This window comes from Chaetodon trifascialis, chromosome 19 (genome assembly GCF_039877785.1).
Source record: "Chaetodon trifascialis isolate fChaTrf1 chromosome 19, fChaTrf1.hap1, whole genome shotgun sequence".
NCBI lineage: Eukaryota > Metazoa > Chordata > Actinopteri > Chaetodontiformes > Chaetodontidae > Chaetodon > Chaetodon trifascialis.
The window spans coordinates 14,059,183-14,068,587 of NC_092074.1; positions in this window are offsets into that span (position 1 = coordinate 14,059,183).

The window sequence follows — 9,405 nt, forward strand, 5'->3', positions numbered from 1 at the left end:
TGCTTAGCAGGAAGTCCTGTGGGCAGATTGCAGAGGGCTTTTTTGTGGTCTCAGCTGTGAAACACTGGAGAGAACAACAACAATGTTTTTTCGCATCCCTCGACTGACCCCTGGATATATTAGATTCCTCCAGGTGCGTAAGATGCTTCAGGCCGATTTTCTTCTTTAGATAGATTAATGAGTAGTCTTGGATGTAAAGGGACATCTGCAGTGGCACAACAGTGGAGCAAATTCCATTAGAGCCTCTAATAACAAATCAACTGTTGAGCTCTAGAGCCTCCGCTGTGCACATCTCCCTCTCGACTTGATTCAGTAAACAGTTGGTGTTGCGTTGTAGCAACCAGAGACTTAGTTTGTAGATTTTAAACTTAACAAACGTCAGATTTCTCTTCATGCTTCCTTTGGTATGCATTAAATGGATCGACTGTTTGAGTTAAGCCATCAGGTGCATACCTGAAGAAAAGTTAAATAGAAATGAGATTTTTGTATTGAACTCACTTCACTGCTTTGAAAGCTCATTTTAAACCGATGCCGCTGATGCTTCACTGGCCACAGAGTGTCTGTGTCATGGCAGGATTTAGAATAGAGGATTACAGCAGCCTGTCTTTGAATGGATTTGAATGAGATATGCCTTAGCTCCCAGGGGTCAGGTAAAATGCCCTCTAATTGGATCTCTAGAGGACTAGCATGAGATCCATGTTCCAGATGGGTATTTCAAAGCAGCTAGATTTAGGAGCCCACAGTGTGGCTTGTTTTTGTTTTAAAAATGGACAGCGTCAAACCTCATTATCTGTGCCTCAGCTCAGAGTTACACACCTGTTGTGCACCTTTATGACTGAGAGGATGCTGCTCTGTTGCTGTCTGTGAATATTATATATCTCCAAAATGTCAACTTTTATGAAAATAATTAAATTCATATCTGACTTTAGGACATGTCTCGGATTGGCTCAAATTTCTGAGATGCTCCCAAACCTGCAGAGGACCGACACACAGGCGGTGACTGCATGAGTTGGTGCAGTATCTATTGAAACTTGACAAAATGGAGGTTATAGTGTGACTCTTCCCTTATGGTAAGACCGTCGCTGGGGTGAGACAGATGTGTGACCAGAGTCACCTCTTTAAGGACTCTACCGCAGCCAGAGCCAGGAGGAAAGCTGCTAACAAGCTGCCTTGGTCCCTGGCAATGATAGCGCCCGGTGGTGGTTGTCGTGACCCCTGCTCTCTCTTTCAGACTCAGGCAGCCCAGACTGTGCTGCAGGGCCGGGAAGCCCCTGTGATGCCGCGCGTGGCCGTCCTGCTGGGTCTCATGGGGATCGGCATGTCCGGCTACAGCTGCCACCAACTCACACTGCACTGCAAGCCGTCCAGTCACCTCTTCAGATGAGAGGAATGGAGGACACATACACATATTTGTACTTGTGAGGTTCCTTATTGAAATAATGCAAACCCGACTTTAACCCTGACCATTTCATCGAAATGTCTAACCCCAACCCTGATTCTAACCTAACCCTTAAAACCAAGTCTCAACCGTCAAACTGCCCTCTGAAGGTGTGAGGACCCATCAAAATGTCCTCACTTTCCAAAACTCGTCCCCACTGTGTAGCAAGTATAAACACACACACACACACACACACACACACACACACACACACACACACACACACACACACACACACACACACACACACACACACACACATCTTTACATGAAAGCTTAAGTTTGACATTTTGGGAAATTTGCTTCTTCCACCCGTTTCTTGGCTCCAGGCTGCTGCCAGGCAACCAGGGGGAACTCCAGGAAGTTAATGGTTGTGGTTGAGAAAGCTTCACCACGTAATCCTCCATAAACAGCAATTTGTTGATTTCATGCTTCGATTTTTCTGCAAAACAAACAAAGATATAATGGGTTGATTATTGTGCTTTAGAGGTGCTGGTTGGGGGATTTTAATACCATTTGTCTCATCAGTGAATTAGTGTATTTCCCAAAGTGTCAAACTACTCCTTGAACAGCAACATGTGAAGATTAAGAAGCTTGAGGGAGGTGATTCTACCAGGTTCTATGTTTCTGCTTTTGTTTTTCTCTCTGCATCCCTACTAAAATGTGTGGTTCAAGCTCAGTTTTATCCTTGTCCTGGATTTCATTATGATTTCGTTGCATTTGAGATGAAAAGATTGTTGCCTTCAGGCTCCGTTGGTGCAGTAAAAAGTAAAATCCTCCCTGTTTGAAAACTGCCCCTCCTTTTCAGCATAGTACAGTTTCTTTGATATGCAGTGAAACAGAAAGGCAGCTTTTGATGTATCTGATGGACTTGGTTGATGTTGCACTTGAACCACAGCCCCTCCCTCTACGCCTTATCGTGGGAGCGTCTGGTCAGAATTTAATTTAAATTATTTTTCCAAAACACTTCAACAGTCTTTAAAGACACATTTCTAAATGCAACTTGAGCTGAGCCCCGAGAAGTCTCTGCCAAGATCATCCATCCTTTAATCACGATTACTTTTCCTCTGGCATTTTAGCAATTTCCATGATGCAACACAGAGCTCCTGCGTCCCTCCTCTTTCGGGGTGCAGCCAGCGTTGTGACATCAACATTGCTTGTCCAGGACAGGAAACAGAGAGAGATATCACATCAGAAGCAGCTTGCACTCAGAGAATCAAGGCTTTATGTTACTGTGGGATCTCACTCTTGATTCTGGAGTCGTCAGTATAACTTTGAGCATTTCTGGCCTCTCTCTCCTTTCTGTGTGTGACAAAATACCAGAGGACTAAGTAAGGAACTGCTCTCAGTCCATTTGACTGAGCTCAATCCTGAAAAATGCACAGAGAAAATACAATACAAGCAGAAACAGAAGTAACACGTGATATTTGATGTGTGAATAATGCTACTTTGCACTTTTTTTGTGTACATATCTTGTACATAATCATGTACATATCACTTTGATGCTGTATGAGATTAGTAGGAACATGACAGTGGGTGCTACCAGCCTGTGTTGTGAGCTGGACGGGGCGACATCTAGCTGGACTGACACACGGCACTGCTGTGTTGTTGTCAGGCAGAGGAACCAGGACAGCCACCCTGGATTCCACCTGAACAACATGTGAATCCACCTGGATCTCTCCCGGTTGCACACCACTGTCAGACAAGATGAACGTAGATGAATGACCAATACGGTCTCTTAACATAGGTAGAATTTTTTGCCTGTATATCTGTTGTGTACAATGCTTTGTAATGGAAAAAAAAGATGACTTTGACAGCATATGAATGTATCACCGACGAAGAATGGAAGTTAGCAGTTATACTGTAATTGTAAAGGAGATTATGCGTCTTTCCTGTTCTGGTTAAACGCATGAGGGGTTATTTCTATGTCTAACGAAAGATTAGCATGATAACAGGTCACAAGGTGTGTGCAGTAACACAGTGATCCCTCACAGATCCTCTTAGGATACCTGTCTTTTTTAGACCGGCTTATACTTACATATGAGAGGGGTCACTAAACCTGAAATGGAGACACGTAAGAGTGTGACTTCTGCAAGTCTGGTTATTTGTGTCCTTTGACCTGGTGACAGGGATTTGGATTGAATAAGGGATTTCAATGATGATTTTGAATTGTATACTGTTGTTTGTCATTTATTGCTGTTGCGTGGCCAGTTTTGCTTAGTTTTTTGTGAGGTTTTGGTTTGTTGACTGTTGGTCCTCATTGTGATACAAAGGAATCAAATGCCACTTCAACAGTCTTATCTTGAGTTTGCATAGATAAACATACCAATTTTCATGGGAGTATATAAACAGGGTGTTGTACATTTTGTAATTTTGTGTTTCAAATGAGTTGTGTATTGAGTTTAATTCAGCTGCAGTGACACTAGGTGTGTGCCGATTGGCAATCAGATCAACTATCTGATCTTCTGTCAAGAGATAGAGACAACGTGATGATATGAAAATGCAGATGATGACCTGACCCTAGGTGGCATTATTCCTTAGATTTGCCTTAGTGATGTGGAGCATTACAAATGCGTAACAAAGCACCTTCGAAAATGCACTATTTTGTATGATTTAATCATGCTGTGTGCAAGAATAAATAAAAAAGGTTGTAAGGAACTTGCCAGATTCGTTGTTTGTCTTCAGCGACTTTCTGAAAAATATGTGAAGAAAAAGAAGAAATACCTCCTTCGTGCACTAGATGTCAGCGTAGATTTCCAACATAGATTTCTCACACTGAGGCAACAAACCAGTGAGCTTTAATTATCCATTAAGGTGTACAAATGGGCAGCCTGTACAGTATGTGTAGAAATGACCCCAGTTGGCCCAATACAAGCATTGGTATTCAATCAGTGAACCAAATATTTTCATAAACAAGTGGTATTTCATGAAAAATCAGTGCAAACCTATTCAATCTGTCAGCCATCGCTTCAGCATTGTTTTGATGGACAAGGCATCATGTTGGATGCTGCAGAGATGCTCCAGCCTCTGGGACAAACTACAAACATCTCACATGTGATGTTTGTGGTTTGTCACTCTGAACTCAGAAATTGTTTCTTGCTGATTCATTACTGCTCAACTCGACTGATCTGCACATCAGACAGTCACCTCCAGTGCTGCTAGTTAGCTGCTAGCAATTAACGCTCAAGGCGAAGTGTTCTGACCCAGTTATAGATCTAAGCTGCTTTGGAAACAAGCCCAACTCTAACCCAGTGGGAGCCAGCCAGGGCTGCGCTTGTGTCACTCTGGGTTTAAGGGGAACTTAGAAGAGTTGAGCTTTACGGAGAAAATGTGTGGAAATTTACCGGGAAGTTCCAACACCTAGAGTGATTAACACGGGTTTAACCACGAGCTGGACACTTCCAAACATCGCCGTGTGTGTCAGAAGGTTTTTGAGCTGGAAACACACCCGTTCATCCTTTTATCACATTCCCAGCCTCAGGAAAGAGAGGAGCCAGGAGTGAGGGACAGACGGACACAATGTCGTACTCTCCTTCACTCTCTCCAAGTTCACACACACACACACACACACACACACACACACACACACACACACACACACACACACACACACACACACACACACACACACACACACAGGGGTCCATTGTGTGTCTGTTTCAGTGGCTTCTCCTCAGGAGGCTCTTGTTACCGTCTCTTACAGCCAACAACAAAGAGCTGAATGTCTTTGCTACCAAAGAGATGGATGAGAAGGAGTGAGGGGCATGTCCACAAGGTCTTTTAAACATTTAAAGGCTCGATACTGCCTGTGTGTGTATGTTCATGTGTGTATGTGTCCCCAGAGGAGTTGTGAGTATTATGGCTCTTAAACTCTAAACTTACAGTATCATACCTGTATCAAATGAGAGCAAATACCAAGAGTAGCCTGATATGTTTCTGTGTGATGTACTACTGCACCTGTGTTGAGCTCTGTAACAGCTGCCTCAGGTGAGTCAGTCTGTAGAATTGCTCCATAAATGTGATTAAATGGTAAGACAACAAGTTGTTCAGGGTCACAATGCAGAAGAAAGGCAGAAAAGGCAAGTATATTCGATGAGAAAAAAGAGCAAAACCATATACAGGCCTCTCACACTGTCTTCAGAAGACGGTCTCAGGTCATGCCATGTCTTTCCAAGTAAAGCAAAAATTACAACGAGTTCATTACACATGGGTGTACAGACAATATAGACAAACTCTAAGGGTTATGACACTGTTAACGTGGAAAAACCAGCATTGTTCCCATGTGTCACTGAGCACTTTCTTTATGGCCGTGGAGTTCAAGTTCAAGCCCCAGTGTTTGCAGGGATTGAGTGAAGCGTCCTTGAGCAAGACACTGAATCCCTCTCAGCTTCGGGGTGGGCTCCGCTGTTGCACATTTTGACCTTTGACCTCCTTATAAAGGGGATGTAAGCAGCCAGAGAACTTCTCTCAGGGGTTGTACAATATGTCATCATATTAAATTTCAAGAACTCAAAGTTCCCTGCCAAAGTTTCCTTCATCATCAGGGGTGTAAACCAACTCGTGTTTGAAGCTTTTTCGTGTTCTTCATCTACATTTAACAGGGCAAGAATCACAGAGTGGTCTGCAGTCTTTATGATGAATTTGTGATGAATGATAAATATGTTTAAATTCACCTGTTCCCTCATAAAGCACAACAATCTATGAGAAAGCTGTCCTGAAAGGAACAATGGACATCTATGTCTGCAGAGCTGGAAACGTGGAGAAGGACTGGTTGGAGAGGTGCATTTATATTGAAATATTACAACAGATCTAACAAAGTACATAAAGGTCATCGAAAAGGGAATTCTTTACTTTAAAGTAGCTATCATCAGATGGCAATGTGAAATGTGATGAACATGTGGAGAACAATCAGCTGAATGTGCAGCTCCCCTCAGCTCTACGGAGCTTTATAGTGAGTTTCAGCTCATTGTTTAGCTGTCTGGCCTGCAGCTTGTTTTGGTTCACTCTCACCACTCTCACACTGTTGTTTTCAGCCACAGCAGGCAGCTGCCCACTGGAGCATTTAGCAAAGAGCCAGATATTTGCTTTGGGAATTGGTAGAGACCCAAAACAGAGCTAAAATAGAGCGAAGACTGGACTTTGAGCATTTGCTCTGTTGAATATGTAAAGACAACCGTTTGCTAACAAGTTCCCCAAATCAGCTTAAAAGGTATGTTCAATGCGGTGTTCACAAGTTGTTTCTACACTGATTTCAAAAAGAGTTATCTTACTGCGTCTGTTATTTCTCTTTATACTTGGATATTAAATGAGTTTTTGGTCTATTTTCATCACTGTATACATTTTGTCTTTCTCTCTCTATTCACACACAAACATAAACACACTTGTGCACCCATGGTCAAGCATGATGAAGCACAATTCCTTTTTTAGCCGGGTGGATTTGTCTGTTGGTCTGTGTGTGTGTGTGTGTGTGTGTGTGTGTGTGTGTGTGTGTGTGTGTGTGTGTGTGTGTGCGTGCGTGTGCGTGCGTGCGCTTGTGTGTCCTCAGTGACGCAGCACATTTGTCCTTCCTTCAAGTGGCTCTTCTTGAACTGCGGAAGAGCTTAGCCTTGTTTTAAATGTGTTCTGTACCTTGAGCTCATTAAAACACCTCTGTCATGCACATGCACACGCACACGCACACACGCACGCACACACGCACACACACACACACACACACACACACACACACACACACACACACACACACAAACCCATAAATGAGCAGATGCATGCATCTAACCAAAATACATTAAATAATAATCAATGATGTTGACTGTATGCAGGTGCACCTTGTTTCACGGTCAATTTACAGACTGGCAGGGGAAATAGCAGCTGTGTGGATGCGTGATGTTACCTGGCAGCTTGTTACCAAACACGAGTAGGTGTGTATGCCAAGACACATCCAATCTATTTTAGGTCTGCTGTGCAGAGCTGATGAGGTGTGACTGCAAATTACCTTGCTGTGAATGAACAACTACAAGTCAAAAACATCCTCTTGCAGGTGTGGAAGTGATGTTGAAGACAAATATGGAAAAGTTTGTCCACAGATGTATAAAGGAAACAGAAATGGAAAAAAGACTGGAAAGAAATCTGAAGTTATATTTACTTCAAAGCACAACTGCATGAGTGAAAGAGCACAAACTCTCCTCTTGGTCGTGTGTTAAAGCTGCGCTAATGACTCAGTATTTCAAATTCACAGGTGTCCAACACCCAAACTACCTGCTGTACAGCTTTAAGACCCCCTGAGATGTTTTACTTTTCCACCACTTGACCCCCAACATTTCTGTCTCTGACCTTTGACATTTTCTGATAAAGGCTTTAAATTCACCCACAACCAATTTAATGACTGTTTAAACCTCTAATATTTCCAATATTTGTTTTGGTGATTTAAAACTTAGATTAAACTTGACTTTACAAGCTTAATATTTGTCTAACTCTTTAAGAAAATGAGCACATATACACTTAAGAAATAAATGGTGATTTAAATTCAATATAGCAGTTTCAAGTCACTCTCCAGACACAAACTATTCATTAAACCATACTCAGACGAGCCTCTAAGGAACATCTCTGAGTGTTGGCCTGTGAACATAATTAAACTTTAATCTCTGTTCTTGGCCAACGAGTTTTGATGTGGTCCCGTGGGTTTGCGCTGGACAACCCTGTGACCTGTGAATCTCATCAGATAGTTGTTGAGTCATGGTTAATCTCAGCAGGCTCCTTCCGTTTGCTGGGGAGCCACGACAGGACTGAACTGAAAGGAACTCTGTCATGGTTATTTTAGCTCGTTCTTTACATTCAAAAATCATAATATTGGGACGTAAATACAAAGGATAGTGTACATAGTTATGTGACCTGAAAGGACCTCATTGTTGCGTTCACTTTTGATTTGCTAATTAATATCAGGAAACCTGTAACCTGTTAACTGTAAATACATTTTTCACTTCTTAATTGCACAATTAAGCGCTAAAGAAGTGAAGCACACTGGCCCAGACATCCTTCAGTCCTCGGTCTGCGGTTTAAGATGTACAGTATGTATCTGTGTCCATGTGAGACGTTCGAGGGATAATCCCAGCTGTGTCCCACCGTGACTGCTGTGACCCTGACAGACCTGACCTGCTGTTTCCATGATCAGAACAGCTGACGTAACAGCGACTCCTCAATAATACACATACAGAACATGCCGACACGCATGCAGCACATCATGAAAGGCTGTAATCTCTAAACAGGGCTGGATTAACCCACAGCAAGGACCCTGGGACAAGAGTTCAACGTGGGCCCCTACTGACCCTTCTGTGAGCGAGAACACTGAAGTTCACCTAATAAGCATTTATAATCATTTTATGCAACTCGGTCCATTTATGCTACACAAGAAAAACGACTGTTTGCAGGGAGGCTTTCATCACAGCCTGAGGAAAGAAGCTGTGGGCCCAAAGCAATCAAGAGGATTGATTAGAGACATGCAAGCTGGCATCAGGGCCGCTTAGACCGTAAATAACCGCTGTGGAGATACTGTGGGAATTCACGTCCCAGATATGGACAGTTGACCCACTGATGACCTTCAGTGTCAAAGGTCACTGACCTCCCTGTTGACAGGTGATGGTCAGTTGGTGCTAATGAAGAGCTGATACCAATCCATATCAGAACAGCTGATTACAAACAAAGCATGTACACACACAGCAAAGCATTGTTTGCAGTATCGTCTGACCTGCCGCAGTACTAGAGTGGACTGAAGCTGCATTTTTACATTGTTAGATTTTGATTACATGCTGAGTGCGACACCTTCTTTGACCAAAAGCGCGACCGTCGCCGAACATTTTCTGACCTCAGAAAAGAGTCGAAAACTCTGTTTCTTTTGTTTTTTTCCTGTAAATTCACACACATCCAACAATCCGCATTCCCCGCTGACTTACTGTATAATGTGGACATTG